Source organism: Podarcis gaigeae, assembly GCF_964106915.1.
Source record: "Podarcis gaigeae genome assembly, chromosome: 15".
Lineage (NCBI taxonomy): Eukaryota > Metazoa > Chordata > Lepidosauria > Squamata > Lacertidae > Podarcis > Podarcis gaigeae.
The window spans coordinates 5,917,962-5,938,101 of record NC_139692.1 but is presented as its reverse complement, the minus strand read 5'-3'; positions in this window follow the sequence as shown (position 1 = coordinate 5,938,101).

The window sequence follows — 20,140 nt, the reverse complement described above, 5'->3', positions numbered from 1 at the left end:
TAAAAGATTGTTCCTCTTTTATATTTGCATTTATGGTGGTGGAACAACCAGAATAATTTACTATTTGAGATGTTTGTTCAGCAAGTAATAGTGGCTTAAAACTTTTTGCTCTGGAATCCAAGGAAGTTCAATGTTTGTAGTGAAGGGAACTGCATCTGCAACATAGTTTTCAATGAGGTTTTTGTACCAAAACCCACAAAAAACTCCAAAACAGAGTAAAGTGCAATGCTACACATGTCTACTCAGAAGTAAGTTCCATTGAGTTATATATATATATGGATGCAGCAATTCCTATCCAGTTCTGTGTTTGTCACAAATAGCCATTCTGCTAAAGTTTGATTTCTGCTAAAACCTACATTATTTGTCTTGCTACCCACTTTTGCAGAAACACGCATAATGAATTTCAATATAACTAATTTCAATACATTTCAACAGAAGAGAAATATCAACAACAGTGCAGAAAATAAATAAATAAAAATTTAAAAAATTCCAGTAGCACCTTAGAGACTTAGTTGAAGTTTGTTCTAAGGTATAAGCTTTTGTGTGCAATTTTTTAATTTATTTCGACTGCGTCAGACCAACATGGCTACCTGCCTGACTGCAGAAAATTATGTCTGTGTGTGTGTGTGTGTGTGTACTTTTTGTGAACTAAAAAACCCCTCAACAGTGAATACCACTCGTACCCACGTTTTAATGCCAGGTTATCCTAATGATCACATATTTGTATGCAATCCTGCCCAATCTCCCTAATATTTTTATTTTCCCTAATATACTATATTTTTGCCTGCTATTTTCATTCATTTTGATGCACATTTAGCCTAGTATATGGATTTTTATGCACATTACTTGGAGGACTTCATCTAAAATTTAGAGAAATGAGAATTCATTATGGGAACAATTGTTTAGAAACTGTTCTTGAGTTTTAATTTATTTTTTCCTCTTTTGTCCCTGTCCCTTTGCCCTTGTGTGCCATGTTTTGTTTCTGGCTGTTGTTGTTTTAGAAGCCTGTAGGCAGGGATGCATTTGTACATTTAAAAATCCTACCTATTAAACTATTAAAGCGGCAAACTATTAAAGCGGCAGTTTAAAAATCCTGTCACAGCCCAGCACAATTCTCAGATAAAGCATACTGAAATCATTTAGAAGAATTTCTAAACCAGATTAAAAAATAATAATACAGTCCAACCTCTCATCTAAAAGCAACTTGAAACATGTAGGGCTCCAAGGTCCATTTAACAACAAAATCTGACAAAAATTTAAGGCCACCACTGAGAAGACTCCATCTCTGGTGTCAACCAATCTCACAGAGATCAGATTAGTTACTGTAAAAAAATAAGGGAAAATTGGGATTAAATCAGGTCATCCTACCTAGGATCACTGTTTATTTTGTCTGACTTAGGGGAGAAATTGTGTGTGGACTATGTAGCAAAAATTAAGTACTCAGATTCTAGAATAAAATGTTGTTTCCTCCTGCCCTAAAGTATATGTCAACAAAATGGTACAAAGCAGCCAAGGAGCAGCTTTTTGCCAGCTGATTTGAGGATTTAAAGACCAATTACCCGACTCAAAGGGATGACTTCTCTACATGCAAAATGATAGGGGTGGACAAGAAAATGTAAATGCCCCCAGGTTGCTGTTGTGTTTGACTTCCAGAGAGGTTGCAGTTTCATTCTGAAAGTCATTTGCTGTCAAGCTGCATTAGTTTGGAGGGAGGGTTGGAGAATAATGTATATTAGAGACATGCAACCCTAATGATGTTGATGAGCAGGATGGTGGGGGAGCAGGTCAGAAATTAAAATTCCTGAATGGACTTTCATGGGAAGGTTTAGATTGGAAGTCTTCAGGCTGGGCCCATTTATGTATTTATTCATTTTCTGCACACATCTAATGATATTAGGCACATTATAAATAAAATAATAAAGAGGAGGAGGAGGAGAGACAATGAGACAAGGATTACACTAAGGGCCTTTTAAGCAGACTGGCAATCATATGCAGGTTTGGCGCCCGCATGAGAATTAAGCAGGAAAATTCTGAATTAACTCCAGCAAGTGGAGGCACTACTGTTTAACTCAGTCATTCTATCAGAACAAGCATTTATTCTTGTCGGATGCGTTCTGCTAGAGCACCAGAATCTGGACCACCATTTTTATTTCCCCAAACCAAGAGTTTCATTCCCCAAGCCTGAAACAGGCGACTGTCCTCTGACAGCTGTTCCAATAGGGGACTGTCCTCTGTAAAGCAGGTCAGATGGACACCCTGTTGAAGTTACCAAATAGGCAAGTGACAACTGACAACTTTACTTTCTCCAGGGGTATTCTTGGTGTGAGCATGTTCTGGTGACCTGCTTTCCCACCTTGCATTCTGAGGCCACCCCAGTGGCGTAGCGTGGGGGGTGCAGGGGGGCCGGTCACACCGGGCGCAACATCTGGGGGGGGCGCGCTCGCACTCACAGCTCTCTGCCCCTACCTGGCTCACTCACTCTCTCTCACTGCAGTGCTGGCTGTGCGAATCCGATCGGAGCCGCCGGGTCGCCGCCCACTGTGGCGGGGGTGGGTGCCAGGCGTGCGGTGCGGAGAGAGAGCAAGGGACTATCTGGGGGAGGGACAGTGCAGCAGCCACCCAGCACAGCACTGAGCGTGGGAGAGAACCACACCAGACCAGACCAGGCAGCAGCAAGAAGAAGCTGGCAGCGACGGCAGGTTAGGGGTTAGGGGGTGCTAATTACTTGCCTTGCCCCGGGTGCTGACAACCCACGCTACGCCGCTGGGCCACCCATTTACAATCTCACATGACTGAATGGGTCTTAAGTTAATTTCAGCTATGAGGGCTGTGCTTAACCAGGAATTGTCAGAGGCATTGCAGCAGCAGTAGCTGGTGCCCACTGAGGCCAATAGGATGGAAGGCAGGGAGGCCGACAGTAGGTGGCACCACAGCCAATGACAATCAGAACCAACAAATTCTACTTTTGTCCCTGTCCTGCTTGCCGAATTCTTCAAGGCAACACTGAGGCTGCATTCCCTTGTGGGGTTTATTGTCATAGTTTAACTATTTACAAGGTTAGAACTTCTGTCACATTTCCAAACGTTCCTTTCACGCTGCATATGCCGTTCCATCACCTATTGGCTGTCATACTGCCATGTTGCAGTAAATGTCATACACACACCAACAACAAGCAACAGATGTCAACTGTTATGCAAACAGACATGTTGGTTCCATGACCCACCCTGAATGCACATGACCATTGCTTTTTCCTCATGGTTCATGATACATCTCTCCATGCTGTCCCCCTCCCCGGACATCCCGCCATTCTTCCAGGCTTTACCTTTTTCAGCATTACTTTCTTTTCTGAAATACTAGCACATTTCTCATCCGCCAAAAAAGGTGCAAGTCTTGAAATGGGCAGGGAATGCACTGCATGCCAGGATGAGATCTCACAATGCAACACATAAAAAAGGTGGAGAAATTGCTGTGCAAAACTCCCATGATTTCCTGGGCCGAGGAGCCTGAAAACAATATTAGTATTTTTTCCAGAATCAAACGACACAGAAGTGAGCACTAAACTTGTGCTGTATTCTATTGCATTCCTTTAGTTTTCTGGAACTGGTTTACATTGTGTAAATGTTCAAATATAATGCACAGAATAACAGTTAGGGAAATGTCAGGAAAATGAAAAAACGAAAAACGAAACTGCAGCATGAATACAGCCTGAGATTAACAAAGAGGAAGTTGGCACATTGGGTATTACCCAATGCTAGTCATACTCAGAGTAGACCCATTCATATCAATAACCATGGCAAACCTAGGTCCATTAATTTCAATTTAAATACAAGTACTGTAGAAGCTATGGGACGCAGGTGGCGCTGTGGGTTAAAGCCTCAGCGCCTAGGACTTGCCGATCGAAAGGTCGGCGGTTCGAATCCCTGTGGCGGGGTGCGCTCCCGCTGCTCGGTCCCAGCGCCTGCCAACCTAGCAGTTCGAAAGCACCTCCGGGTGCAAGTAGATAAATAGGGACCGCTTACCAGCGGGAAGGTAAACGGCGTTTCCGTGTGCAGCTCTGGCTCGCCAGAGCAGCGATGTCACGCTGGCCACGTGACCCGGAAGTGTCTCCGGACAGCGCTGGCCCCTGGCCTCTTAAGTGAGATGGGCGCACAACCCCAGAGTCTGTCAAGACTGGCCCGTACGGGCAGGGGTACCTTTACCTTTACCTTTTTACTGTAGAAGCTACTCGGATACAACACACAATGCCACCCACTGAACTGGTTGTATTTAAAAAGGAAGGCAGATGCGGGTCTGCTGAGGTCATCTATATGCCCTAATGGACCCACCGCCACTTTGCCACAGCATGCCCATGGCAGCAAGAGCATGGCTGCTTGCAAGACCAACATAAAAGTGGGAAATTCCAGTACATTTTAGGCAGAACTCACCTGCACGCTGCCTTCTATGTCAGAAGAGTGTTAGATTGCTAATGTCATTGTTGGGAGGGGAGAGTGCCCAGGTTCTGCTCATGTGGGACCTGCAAATCCTCCAGCATGTGCCACGAGAGTATTAGATTTTTTTTTGTTGCTTTTAACTGACATTAGTGAGGAGAAATCAACTATTTTATGGAAGCTAAAACTGCACAAGAATGGAGTGAGAATAATTTTCTATTCAAATGCATGCTCTCCAGCTCACAGGTGATAACAGCTTAAACATTAATTCATCCGAGAGTATTATGTGTTAAGAATGGCGCACAAAGTTAATTAAGACTTGGAAGCTTTTAAGTCCGATCCTTAACTGGCATAAATCTGCATAGTTCTAGTGACTTTCAGAGGACTTATTCTGTCTTATTCCAGATGAGAGAGGGAGAGGGAGAGGGAGAGGGAGAGAGACTTTAGATCTCCAGAGCCTTAAGGGTAAAATGTATACATACTCTAAAAATTCAAACAGTTTACATATTAATCATTTAGCAGCACATTATTATAACATCTGTCACAACATGTACAGAAGGCATTTTAACACTGAATGCATTGGTGGGCAACCTGTGGCCTCCAGGCTGCATGCAGCTCATTAAGCATTGCAACTCAATGGTAGAGCATCTGTTCTGCATGCAGAAGGCCTCAGGTTCACTCCGTGGCATCAACAGGTAGGGCTGGCTGAGACCCCTTTCTGAAACCACGGACAGTTGCTGCCAGTCAACGTACAGCATACTGAGCTAGGCTGACCAATTGTATGGATCAGTATAAGATTCCTTATGCCAGAATTCTGTGCTCCCTACAACCTTCCACAGCCTGCCCAGATTCCTACCGCCACCAAATTGACCCCTCGCCACATTTAAATGATAATTTAAAAATTCCCCATCATCCCTAGAGGTTGATTTTTAATAACTGAACATGCCTCACCTTTTATCTGGTTCCATCCAAGTTCAAGTGGAGCCTTTCCCCTGTATACAAAACATGTCCTAGTGACTACCAAACCAAACACCTCCTTCCAGCACTACCATATCAATTATGCACTGAGACCACACTGTTGTGCCTGTCTAGCCAGCCCTGCATTTGGAACAGGTGGCAATTCCTCAATTAAGGAAGAATCATAAAAGAAAGCACAGAATAAAACTGCATCTCCTTCTCTGTCCTTCTCATCACTCAACTGCCCTCTTGATAGCTCTGGACCCGATCTTACCTGAGGTGATCCAGGGCTGCCACAACCTATTTTGGTTGAATCTCAGATCACCCCAAATCAGGCTGATTTGGTTGAGGATCTGGGATTCAGTTAGAACCGGTACCCAACCCTAGTACCTCAGGAAGTGGGGTAAACCTGAGCAGAGCTTTGGTTGAAGTTCTTCACACACAGGCAGAAGGTTCTACAGATTCTCAGACCACCGTGAGTAGCCTTTCCTGAAGTTCTGCAGATTGAAGGAAGTATCCATTTCTCTGCAAGCAGTTACTGTTCTCCCTCCCTCCTTTTATAATGAAAGCTCCATCTTTAAAACAAAAAACAAAAAATAACCAGACAAGTTTACTAAGACTACGGTTATTGATTCCTTTGAAGGAACCCTGGATGGCACCAGCTTAATCTTTTCATTCATATTTTATGGGTAATGAAAAAGAGGTTAATGTTCTTATGTTGATCAGATAATGTTTAAAAACTCACTTGGGCCCACAAGAAAGGCCTAAATAAATTGTGAGGCTTAACTGTACGGATGGCTGTATCCCGGAAGGCTTTGTAAATCCATGGTTTTAAAATCCCAGTTTGAGCTTTACAAATGTTTTATTTAATTCTATACAATATTCCGACACCAACTTCTCTTCTTGCACTGAAATTCAGTCAATCAGGAAAGTCAGCTGAGAGGGGTCCTGCCCCACTAGCCTAAACACATTTATTTGGAAATAAGCCCTGTTAAACCTCAAAGGAACATTTCAGCCAAACACTTTCTTATGCAATCAAAATTCAGAGGTTATCTCAGGAGTATGAACTAGGAATGTAGGAGGCTGCCTTATATTGGTTTGGTGTATATATTGCAGCTTAGGGAAGAAATAAATAGTCTGATAAGGTTGTTGATTGAAAGAATATAGAATGGTTTATTACTCCTGGCAAACAAAGTGATTAGTACAAGTGTACATGTAGAGGAAGAGGACTTCCTTCGTCACTTCTATTGCATCTGCAGAGAACAGCATCAGGAGACTCTTTCAGTTGGTTCACAATCTAACAGAGTCACCTTCGTCACAGGGGCCTGGTAGGGACCCCAAGATCTCCTGCAATGATTTTGCAAAATTATTTGCAGATAAAGTCACTCAGGTTTGGAAAGAGGTAGACTGTGGGAGCAGGGCCAGGGCAGAAGAGTGCTAGGGTCCTGTCTGGTAATGTTGCATGGGATCAGTTCCAATCTGTTATCTCTGAAGATGTGGACAGGCTGCTTGGACGAGTGAAACTGATCACCTGTCTCCTTGCTCATCCCGTCTTATAAAAGTGAGCCGGGAAGGGTTGGGCAATGGGCTCCGCAGGGTGGTGAACGCTTCCCTCTGTGAGGGAGCCTTCCCAGACCTGCTAAAAGAGGCAGTTATTAAACCGCTTCTTAAAAAACCATCTTTGGACCCGGTCAATATGGCTAACTATTGCCCAGTCTCAAATCTTCCATTGTTGGTCAAAGTGATTGAGCAGGTGGTTGCAGAACAACTCCAGGGATGCCTGGAGAATGCAGACCATTTGGATCAGGATTTAGGCCTCAATCATGGGACTGAAACAACCTTGGTCCTGCTGGTTTATGATATCTGGCGCAGTAGGGACAAAGGTGAAAGCTGTTTCCTAGTTCTGCTGGATCTCTCAACGGCCTTTGATACCATCAACCATGACATCCTACCGGATCATGTAGAGGATCTGGGGCACTGTTAGGCACTGGTTCTGCTCCTTTCTCCTGGGCCATGTCCAGAAAGTGGTGTTGGGAGGTGAGTGTTTAGACCCCTGGGCTCTAACTTGTGGAGTGCCTCTGAGCTATGTCCCATACTTTTTAACATCTACATGAAGCCACTGGGAGTGATCATCAGAATGGTTAGGCTGGGTGTTCATCAGTACTGTATGCAGATGATACCCAGCTCTACCTCTCCTTCAAATCAGAACCAGTGAAGGCATTGAAGTGTGTGAGTGTCTGGAGACAGTTGGCGGATGGATGGTAGCTAACAAACTGAGGTTGAATCCTGACAAGACAGATGTACTGTTTTGGGTGGGTGTGGGGGACTTCCTGATCCTGAACAGGGTAACCGTGCTCCTGAAAGATCAGGTGTGCAGCCTGGGAGTCATTTTGGATTCACAGCTGTCCATGGAGGTGTGCAGGTCAATTCTGTGTCCAGGGCAGCTATTTACCAGCTCCATCTGGTATGCAGGCTGAGACCCTACCTGCCCACACTGTCTCACCAGGTGCTGCATGTCCTGGTTATCTCCCGCTTGGACTACTGTAATGCACTCTACGTGGGGCTACCTTTTAAGGTGACTCAGAAACTACAACTAATCCAGAATGCGGCAGCTAAACTGGTGACTGTGAGTGGCCACTGGGGCCATATAACACAAATCCTAAAGGATCTTCACTGGCTCCCAGTATGTTTCTGAGCACAATACAAAATGTTGGTGCTGACCTTTAAATCCCTACATGGCCTCAGCCCAGTATACCTGAAGGAGCGTCTCCACCTCCATCGCTCAGCTTGGACACTTAGGGCCTCCTCTGAGGGTTTTCTGCTGATTCCCTTACTCTGAGAAGTGAAGTTACAGGGAGCCAGACAGAGGGCCTTCTCGGTAGTGGGTCCCTCCCTGTGGAACATTCTCCCTTCATATGTCAAGAAAACAAACAATTATCTGACTTTTAGAAGACATCTGAAGGCAGCCCCGTTTAGGGAGGTTTTTAAGGATTGGTGTTTTATTATGCTTTTAGGTATGTTTGGTTGAGGAAACCCAGCCATATGGGCACAGTATAAATAATAAAATTATTATTATGGTCATCATGGAGTCACAAAGTTACAAGAAAGATCTAATATGAACTCACTGAAGGAGGAGGAGTGAGGAAGTAAACCCTTAGAACAGGCGATTACTCAACAAGGAGTCAGAGAGGGGAAAATAGGTTGTCTTTCTGCCTATTACCTCCTGCTCCACTTCCCAGTGGTTCAGATAACTTACTGAAACCATTGTTGCATCACTCCCAACACCTGAGGCAGACCAATGGTCCATCTAGCACAGCATTTTCTGCACTGATTGGTAGTGGCTGGTGGGGAGTTTTATCACGAGCCCTTTCCCAGCCCAACCTGGGTATGCCGGGGGGCGAACTAGGGACCGCAGCTCTGTGAGGGGAATAGGGGATCTCCTAAAAACTCTCAGCAGCCTCAACTACAGTTCCCATAATTCTTTGGGGGAAGCCATGACTGTTTAAGTATGGTGTGGATGTGACTTTTGTTTTCTATGATGGAATACAATGGAAAATAGCAAAGTGTATATCTGATTTTGCAAATAAATGTCCAAATATGCATCATCAGTAGTCTAACTCAGCAAGGAAAGGTTTCACACACCACTACTAGAGAGAGTTCTTGTATTTTTCAAAGTGGCACTGGAGGGGAAATTCATGCTGCTTCCCCGCATCCCTGCAGCACAGAGTTGGGAAACAGCATATTTGGCAACCTTCCATCTCTGCAATTCTTAACTAACAAGCTAACTTCCTTGATTTTAAAACCCTTAAATAAGGTATTAGCTTTAAGGGAGATGTTAACATGGCCATTATGAGGCTGTGTGACTTTGACTTCCATCCTTATAATATGAATAATTTATTTTTATGACAGCTTTAGCTAAAAGACCCAAGAGCGTATGTCAACATTTTAATATACCATTATGGCACAACACCTTGGAAAGAGAAAACAGTATCAAACACACTCGAAAACTTTGTTGCATAATTAATGAAGGGGAATTGAACAGTGAGGCAATGGAAGAGCGCAGTCAGGGAGGAGCTGTGCATTTAATTCAAACAGCAGTCCTACTCCTGCATTTGTTCAAAGTGTGTGTGTGGAAGTGGGTACACACATGCTGGCATCACACCCACCATCTGATCCCTGTTTGCACCACCCCTCGTTTTAGGGGGATGGTCTGAAGGAGGCTTTGAAGCAGAAGGGGCTTGCTGGGTGGGGCCTTTATGTAAGCTTCCTAGCAGATGGGCTGCTATTGCTTAGCTGTTGTGGGGAGAGAGGAGGTCAACATGGTTTAAACACACTGGCAGAGCCCATCTGGCCCCACTGCCATTGCATGTGCACCACAGCAACCTCTGTGCAGCCCCTCTCCTTTAGTGATCTACCTGCCTGGAGTCTCCACCCTATCTGGAGTGTCACTTCTGCATTTGACCAAATGTGCTTAGAAGCTTCCTTGTGACTAGGAACCCTGCATTACTAGGGTTTCCAGTTGCAAATAAGCTTATAATTGCATGCAGCCGAATGTGCTTAGAAGTAACCTTTCAGACCTTACATAGGAACAAAGGAAATCAATCAGACCATTGACTCATGTAGCTCAGTATTGCCTACACCAGGCTTCCTCAACCTCAGCCCTCCAGATGTTTTTGGCCTACAACTCCCATGATCCCTACCTAGCAGGACCAGTGGTCAGGGCATGATGGGAACTGTAGTCTCAAAACATCTGGAGGACCGAGGTTGAGGAAGCCTGGACTACACCATTGGCAGCAGTTCTTTGGAGATTCAGAAAGTGGACTTTTTGATCCCTACCTTGAGATGCCAAGGACTGAGCCTGGCTGCTGCTGCTGCTGCTGCTGCTGCTGCTGCTGCTGCTTCTTCTTCTTCTTCTTCTTCTTCTTCTTCTTCTTCTTCTTCTTCTTCTTCTTCTTCTTCCTCCTCCTCTTTGCACCTGCAAATGTTTTGGGGTAAGCATACTCCTTTTATGTCCAATCAGTTCTGTAGTGGCTTGCTGAAAATCCTGTAATTTTATACCATAACAGCTCAAGATTTTTTGCCCTGCTTTTGTTGTGTTACAGTGCAAGAGAGTCACTTCAGACAGCAATGATGTGGTAACATTGGGGAAGAACCACAGAACAACTAATGATATGCGGGTGGTCCAGAATAAATCCACCACTAATGTGCTAATGCACTATCAATGACATGCTGAAGAATATATCTGCAGAAAAACCCACCAGCATTGGAGGAAGGGGGATGAGTAACTGAAATATTATCCTACACAACTACATCACCTAAACCCTTAGATGGTGGTGGAGTGGGAGATAAATGTGATAACAGTACAGTTCTGAAAACTTTAAAGTAAAACCCTCTCATGTAGCAGGATTTAGGGCAGGTTTTGTGGTATATTTCAGAACAGTCATTTGTGTTATGAAAAGCCCTCCTTAAAGCTGTTTCATAAATATTTTATGAGTTAGCTGTCTAATTTATTTGGAATGCATTAGCATACAATTAACCTAAGGAACTTAAAGGATTAGGGTGGGTGGGGAAACCCATCCCAAACTTAAAGCCTTACATATGTAGACTGAATAGAGATTCAGATCTCATTCTCATCACAGATACACTTCTGCAATGCTCCTCAAGATTATATTTGCTGGAATGTAGCCAGGACTACTAAAGAAAAAAGCTCACTCTCTTGCTTTGTATATAGGACCACGTCCTCTTTGAACCAGAGGCGAACAGGGCTCCAGTCTCATTGTAGTAGAAGCACAACCATGGAGAATGCAGTACTACGCCAATTATCCTCAATGCCCATATCTGCAATTTCAAACAAAGAACATCCTTCTAATGTCTGTGTTCCTCCAGATGGCAGCTTCCCAGGTGTTCAGACTGGCATTTATGTGCTATACTTGAAACCAGCAAAATGGGCAGCAGTTTTGTTGGTATTACAGCACGGCTCCACCTGTGCTGATTGCATGACTCTCATTAAGGGCACCTTTCTGCATTTTGGGGGTGATCAAGAACAGTTTGGGAGGCAGGGATAGAGCGGTGTTACCCGTCACATCTGTATATATATTTGTGTGTGTGTAGATACGAGCTAAATACAAAGCTGTTCCCTTCAAAGCCACCCTTGAGATTATTCCAGTCATTATGCCTTCAATGACATAGTGCCTTTACACATTATGTCATCTACAAGGTGAAGACAATTGATGGTTATATCCCACTTCTTAATTGCAAGATTATTCAGCTGGTTACCAGTAGCATAAAAGGTGGCAATTCAGCGCTGACAGAGAAAAGCAATGAATAAATCCACTTTGGTAGCATACATTGAATACCATGAACAGCCTAAAGAAGTAGTTATAGTTATTACCTACATGATATCAGAGAAGGTGCCTGATGGATGAGTGGAGAGGAAGAGTTCAAGAGAGAAGATGCCAGGGTTGCCATCAAGGCAGGACTTTGGGGCAGAAGTCCAGGTGTTCCAGTCAGCAGGAAGGCCCCCAAATATAGTAGGGCTGTCTTACCTTCTTCTTCTTCTTTTTAAGTAAGTGAAATAATACACATTGCCATTTAAAGAACCTCCATGCCCCCTTAAGTCCATTTAGGTCCCACATTGAAAATTACCTAATTGAACCATTGCAAGGTGCCACAGTGGAAAAGTCTCTGTCTCTTGCCACCACTCACCTTAGCTGAGGACAGCAGCAGGAATAGCTTGGTAAAGAGAGATTTGCACATTTCGAAATTTCAGCAGACGTATGGCACATCATAGCCTCAACTTACGTACCATTCATTTATTCAGTTTTGTTAGATCGCTGCTCAAGACAAACTCCTAAAGCAGCTTGCCCTCCAAAGTATTGTAAACATTTAGCAAAGCAATAAAAACACATAAGTAGAACAACTGATGAAATCCAAGGCACAACCTTACATTTTAAAGTTGCAGTTCCCACTGCACACCAAGTGAACAATTCACACTCCTTGCAGGTGTAGGAAGTTGGATTGGGCGGAGGTGTCACTCTGCCAACACCTGCCAGACTCTGATGGCCTCTCAGTGAATGTGCGGAAGGGGAGAAGTGCTACTGCTGCATCAGAATTCCTGCTTAGAGCAGCTAGCAGAAAGCCCTGAACCAAGGCTCTCCTGAGGAGAAAGAGGCAGGGAAAAGCCCCCCTGAATCTCCTGGATTCTGAGCCAAAGCCTCTATTCTCACATGATGACATTGGGCCCAAAATATGCCCAACCTGTATGCCCTCTCCCACTTTCCTCAGCCAATGTGGCAGGACAATAGGTGTGGCGGTGGACCTACCCGCCCCCCATAAAGCCATGCTAGGCTGATGAAGCTCCCAAATGATGGTTATGTGCATATGCTAGGATTGCTCTCTAAGACTGCAGTCCTAGACCCACTTACATGGGAGAAAGATGCATTGGGCTCAGTTGGGCTTTATTTTGAGTAGACACGCATACGAACAGTAGCAATTAAATCACATATAGCTCATCTTTTCACCCCAGTGGTAGAGAGATACTGTGATTAGTCCCAGTGTGCCCCAAAGTCATGTACTGTATATGTGGTTGGTTGGTTTATAAAGTGTGGATGCCCCATAAATATTACACTTTTAGCAGATGGAGAGTGAGTCTGCAAAATGTACCCATGAAAAGAATACATTGTGAAACAGCCCTACATGAGATGGCCAAAACTTTTTACAATAAAACAATCATATGCCCAGGTATACAATTCTGTATTGTCTCTGCAGTGCTCTCTTGCTTAGGAACACTCACCAATAAGTTTAAGTTTGGTTCCACCCGCCTTTTTTTAAACATCTCTTCATTTCCCCCCAGCAACATTTTACGCTGGGGGGGGGGGGTGAGGGAAGAGAAAGAAAAAAAGACATACTACCCTGTCACCAAAATCTCATTACTCTTGCTGCTGCTCCACTCCATATGGTCTCCCTCTGGAGTTACAGCTAATTGAAATGGCATTTACCACCTGTAGATGCTGCTGAGAAGCCCCCGCCTCCTTCCCCATGCAGCTGATTCACACAGAGGGAGGAAGCCTCATTCCAAACACGTGCAGGGACTGTGATTCTCCCCTCATGCCAGCATTGCATAGCCTTTAAGGCAGCTGATGCTGGCATTTGAACATCCTATGTTTTGGATTTGACATATATAACAGAGACATTTAAACATTGTTCCTAACTGTAGGGAAGGACATTCTGAATGCAATGATAGCTAGAATGGAACTTTTAAATCAGGCCTTAGGACTCATCCATGCTATTGCTGCTGATGTTTAGTGTGGGCAGTAAGCTTCATGTAACTCTACAGTTTCTCCATTGTCCATATGATGTTCTCTTCTGAACCACTGCCTTCCTACAATTTCTCCTCCCTCAGTCCAGATTTTCTTATACCCTCTCCTTCTTGGAGTATCCCTGATAATGGGGAAATCTGCATCCACATTAAAAGACAGGATGCATGAGCCCTTAAAGTCTGCTGTACATAGCTCTGGCTCAGTTCTTCCAACTCTAGGTAAAAGCTACTGGTTTTACCCTTAAATGTACACCAATCCCATCAAAAGCCCAGCAGATCATGCAAAGGATATGCAGCACAACATCAAAGGGTTTTATTCATAACTCCCAAATTAGTTACCCTTATTCTTGGAACCATGTGTCTGTTAGAATTCCTGCTCCATGATTGCAGTCAAGAGATTGTTGTCTTTCACATGGTGGTATATGTTTTGATTCCACAGAGTGGGAAGTGATGGAGACAGGATGTTTGTGTTACTGTGTTCCGTGAAGAGGGAATATTGTCCTTTTCTCTTTTCTCTTTGCTGTCCGATGCTAGACAGAGAGGGAGCCATGTTGCAGTGCTCTGTGTGTGTTTATATGTAAATAAAGTTGATTAGCCAAAATGCTGAGTTGCTGAGGTCTGTCATGTGAACTGCACAGACTGCGGATCCCTAAGTGTACCAGTGTCTGTTGGCATCGGTCGCTGTGAAGTTCGGGCAGAAGAAAGCTTTTGAAGCTCCCAAATGAAGGACCAGGAGGGAGAGAACATGCCAGTTGGGCATGTGTCTCTGCCACAGTCCTACTCGAGTGTAGGCTGAGCTCCTGACAGTGTCTTCCTGCAAATACAACTGAAGAACACCTGGGTAAGGGCTGTATTTCAGTGGTAGAGCATCTGCTTTGCATGCGGAAGGTTCCAGATTAAATCTCTAGCACCTCCAGGTAGGGCTGGGAATGTCTGAAACCTGGAGAGATGCTGTCAACCAGCATAGGCAATACTGAGCTAGATATACCAAGGGTCTGACTCAGCACATGACTGCTTCCTGTGTTCCTATTAGCCATCATGACATCCAACATCTAAGGGTGACAGTGTATGAATTTAGGTGGAGGGGATTTTTTTTTAACTGCTCCTAGTTGTTATTCATTTTGACTCAGGTTAGAGTCTTTCCCCCCTTCTTTTTTACCCATACTTCTCTTAAAAGGGGAAATCATCAGGATCTTTCTAAAGGAAATTGTTAAACTCAAAAATGTGTTTGTGTGTGTGTTGTGATTGCTTGCTTCTTGCATACAGCAAACACACTGCCACAACTTTGAAAGAACGAACACAAAAGTCAAGAACTCTGATGTATCTCAAGTCACCTTGAGCACCATCATGGAAGAAACATGGGGTGTAAATATGATAAAAGTTGTGATGAAGCTCTGGACTAATTTGTCTGTAACTGGGCAGGCTACATCTACTCAGAAAGGCCTACTATGTGTTTAAATTGCATCCAATTTTGTTTTAGAATCCCCATAATAGAGAGTAAAGGGTGATTTTTCCAAATCAGGATTCCACTTCTAATTCTGATTCAAATCAGTTGGTTTGATCTAAATTAAACTGGGATCTGAACCAAAGTTGTGATTCCAGAATTGCAGGGGGTTGGACTAGATGACCATTGGTGTCTCTTTACAATTTGATGGTTCTATAGGTTGGGCGAGATGCAAACCCATAGTTTATAACTACTAGCTCCCAAATGTAATCCCATTCAATACAAACAAGTTCAACAGAATAGCAAGCCAACACTTAATGCTGCTAAAACAGCCCTCCTTCCTCAATTATTAGGGTTCACAAATGCATTTTGCAGTCTTACAGGAGGCTCCTTCAAGAAGCCAAAAACTATATATATATATTAAAAATATATATTTTTTAAAAGATACCTCCATAGAAGATCAACCCAACAGCAAACTGTTTGCAAAGATCACACCAATATTATGCAGATTTTCTTCTTCTTCCGAAAGTGCCCTTAGCAAGGTGAAATAAATATTTAACTGTATCCTGGGCAGAAGCTGAAAATGAACATTTCCAAGTCATGGTTAAAAATTGATCCCTCCATGTGGTGGCATTTTTTCCCCCAGCCAAAAAAAAAAAAAAACTTCAGCCTAGCATTTGTCGAGAGCTACAAATGTCAGGAGATGTCCTCTTAGTTTAATTCATCAGTTTTACAGAGGCTGGTATGGTTTGAAAAGGGACCAAGTCTCCTGACAAGATCAATCATTTTCAGACAGCCAGTAACCATGTCATGAATATTAAGAATGATAGTCACAATGGCAATGTTTTGAGGGTTTTCTTTTTTTAAAAAAAGAATCCAGTTTGACAGAAATGGAATTTAAAACTGCGCAAGTTAAAAAATTGGAAAGATGAATATTGGAGCCTTCATTGGGAGCTGAATGACACTCTGCTACAGACTGAATGAGAGGCAATTCAGAGTGAAATGTGAAGTGAAGTGAAATATGTCTGAATACTGAACTGGGCAAAAAGCAAGGATGCCTGAGGAATTTCCTCCTTTTTGATTCAGTACAAATTGACCTTATCCATGCCTCCTAGAATTACATGAGACGCAGAAATCAGTTTCACACAGGATTGGCACTTTCCAGAATTTTACGATGCAACCCATGGCTAAAAAGAAAAAAAGAAAGAAAGAGGTTTAAAATATTTTGATGGGAGGTAATGCGAGATAAAGTGCATTTAGAGTGCACATTTTGAGAGAAATATATTAATAAGTGAGTTTTTAAACACCCTTCAGAAAGGTTTCATGCAAATTTCATACCCTCCAACATTTTTCTGAGGAAAATAGGAACATAATGATAATATGAAAATTATCCATGATGATAATTTTACTATTTACACCCCACAAATCTTACTGGGTTGTTCCAGCCACTCTGAGCAGCTTCCAACATATATAAAAACACAATAAAACATTAAATATTTAAAAATCTTCCCTATATAGGGCTGCCTTCAGACGGCTTGGGGTGTGTGTGTCAGATAATCCTATATCCTCCAATATTTCTCTAATGAAAATAGGGATATCCTACCATACCCTCCAACATTTCTCAGATAATTCTTATACCCAATATGGCGGCATTCTGCATGTTTGTGTGTGCATATTTTTAGACTGTGTCATTCATATATATATATATATATTTCTGTGCCTTGCATCCTTTTTTTTAGCACAAATATACTCAATGGAGAACTAAGTGTACCACTCAGCACAACCTTTTCTGTTCAGCAGGAAATAGATGGCATACTTATTTTACATTATATTCTCTGCTCTACTTCTTTTGAAGAGATGTTGCATGTATGTTTCGGAAACAGCCCCTGCTTAAGAGAACTGAACAAATGGCCAATTTGTTTGTTGATTTTACTGTCAGATTTCTATATAATCAGAGGTTTTGTGAATCACTGATTGCTCAGCTGGGGAAGTGTTTTTGACATTTTGTCCTCCTGTGGTATTCAGGGCCATTACCTGGTGTATTTTATATACCACAAAACAGATTACTATGTAACCTGGACTTTGAATGCTATTGTAATTAAGTGTCATTTGAGAAATGACACAGCAATAGAGACATGTATTTGTGCTGGCAAGGGCATTCAGCATATTATTAAACATATGGCATTCTTACTTGCCATTGGCTTGAGTGATGGGGAAACTCAAGGCGATTTCTGCCCAAGGTGGGTCTCCATTCTTTCCAATTTAGCTGGATAGACTTGCGAGTGTCCTTCCTCTTGATGCAATGCAACAGTTAATCTTCTTTTTGACTTTTTCATCAAGACAACTAATAAAAAAACACACCATCCAATAATGCTAATAACAAAAAATGCATTTCATGCTAACTTGGCTTCAACTGGACAAGGTCCAACACATTCTGTTTCATGGCACAGAAAGAACATCCCCCCCCCCTTGATGTTAGATGCACACATAAAAATACAAATATTTATGACTGTTGTATATCAATTAGCTCTGCAAAGTGAGTTGCTTATGTGACTTAAGGAAAGAATTTACCAGGGCAATAATTTATTTATTTATTTAGGGGAAAAACTAAACAATTTCATGATGATAAGAAAGAGCACATTTCAAAATAAGAAGATATTAAAAGCAACTATTCACAACTAAATTATATGTCTGGACAGGCTTGCTGAAATAACAATAATAGTTTTGTTTTGTTAAGTATAGGGAGGATGTCTTCCTGATGTTGATAGAAGGCGTTCAGAGCATGGGTGCTGCCATACCGTATGTCTCCTGTGTTATAATCATACTGTTTAGATTAACTGGTATCATGTGATTGGTTACTGAAAATGTAATGGGGGTGGGGGTGGGGTGGCCCTAGAGGATTTTACATACTGTATTAATGCATTTATACCCCATTCTTCCAATGACCACAGGATGGTGCAAACGGTACAGTGGTACCTTGGTTTGCATACATCTTGGTTTGCATACGTTTTGGATTACAAACACGTCAAACCCCAAAGTGCGTGTCCCAGTTTGCAAGCTTTTTTAGATTACAACCCATTTTTTTGGATTATTAACAAAAAAAAATTGGAGGCACTATTAGCGAAAGCGCACCTTGGGTTACAACCTGTTTTGGTTTACAAACGGACCTCCAGAATGGATTATGTTTGTAAACCAAGGTACCACTGTACTTTTGTACTTCTCTTCCCCATTTCATGTCCACAACAACCCTGTGAGGTATGTGGGCTTTGGCCCAATTTCAGCAATCCTTTGCAAGAGTTCAAATGAGAGAGAGAGAGAAAGAGAGAGGGAGAGAGAGAGAGAGAGAGAGAGAGAGAGAGAGAGAGAGAGAGGCAGGCCACTGGATGGGTAGGGCAGAAGATGATGCTGAAAGAGAGAAGAGGGTGACTTGGGGTGGGGGGACGACAACAAGGAATGAGGGTGAGAACAGGGTATGACCCCAATAAACATCTTGAAGAGGAGGCCACGCATAAGATGTGTAAACTAAAGCACATTTGATACAAAAAGGGTTACAGAGGACGGAAAGGAAATATGGAGCAGGCTGCTGCTTGTAATGTGGAACTGAAACAAAAAGCATAGTGCCCAAAAGCTGTCTCAGCCAATTCCTGGTATGAGAAGCCTGGAGGGCCAGTACACAGCAAGCAACGTGTTCCTGTGGAATATGAGGAGGCCATGGGCAAAGTGCCTGCTGGTGGTCCCTGTTGTACACTGATGATCCTCCTACGGGTAAAAGAGAGGTGGCAAAAGCAGCACTCCAAAAGTGGACAGGGATGCTGTTTTAATTTCTCCCAATGGCCTAGAGTGCCCTGAGCACTGTGAGAAAATAAAATTTCAGACACAGGACTCGGGGCAGATGTTAGCAGTTAGGAGCCCTAATCTGGCACTAGGATGTCAGTTGCCAGGCCTGAATACTAGAGGTGGGAAATAAATTCAGCTCCATTCATAAGAACATAAGAACAATTCTATGATTCCATCCTAATGATCATTAACAGGTGGCTAGATGAGGCCAATGGCCCACGTAGTCCAGCATCCTGTTGCGTGTGTAGGTCCCCAAGCCACCCCTCAAAATAATTCACAAATCATACGTAAATTTAGTTTAAGGTTTTTGGGCACTATTTTGGCCACAACTTTATTAAAATACAAAATCTGTGAGTGGTTGCTTAGACATTGGTTATGACTATCTGTCCCCCCGCCTGGGACAGAACTGACATTCCAAACTCCATCGGAAGCCAGTGAAGGGAAAGACAATGTTGGGGATCAGTTGAGCTGAGTGTCAGTCCCTTGCCGCTCACCCAACCAGCTCCCCAAGGCTTGCCGGCCCTGGTCCCATTTCAGGGATTGGACGAAATCATGGCAAGCTCCAGCGTTCCTTTAACGGAATTCCCATCCAGCACCATTGGAGGGGCAGACCCAGCCTATCCTGACCCCTCCACCACCAGTCTTTACAATCAATGCCTAACCGCAACCTTACAAGTTGTGACAAATTGCTAAGTAGTAGGCAAAAACCAAATGGCAGCAGCCAATCAGCCAAATGGCGAAATTCCTACTAGGCCCCTGCCCCAATGGCAGATGACCCCATGACAGGCAAAGCAAGGTCAACCGGAAAAGAGGGCGGGCGGGCAGGTGATCCGATGCACTCTGCAAAAGAGAAAGGAAAACCAGAGTGCCCCAATATTAAAAGACTATGGTCCCACCCACCCAATTTGCTACATACAATTTGCCCCAACAACCCAGTCATCCAGTCGTTGCTTCAGGCAATAACCATTTAACCTGCCTGTCAACAGAGGATCGGCCTGGCAGCCCCCACCGCAACACGTGCTCTCATTTTAGGGAGAACACACTTTCTCACAGTGGCCAACCAGATGCCTGTAGGAAACCCACAAGTAGAATTTGAACACAATGGCACTCTCCCCTTCTTGCAACCGATATTCAGAAGCATTGCTGCCCTCAACTGTG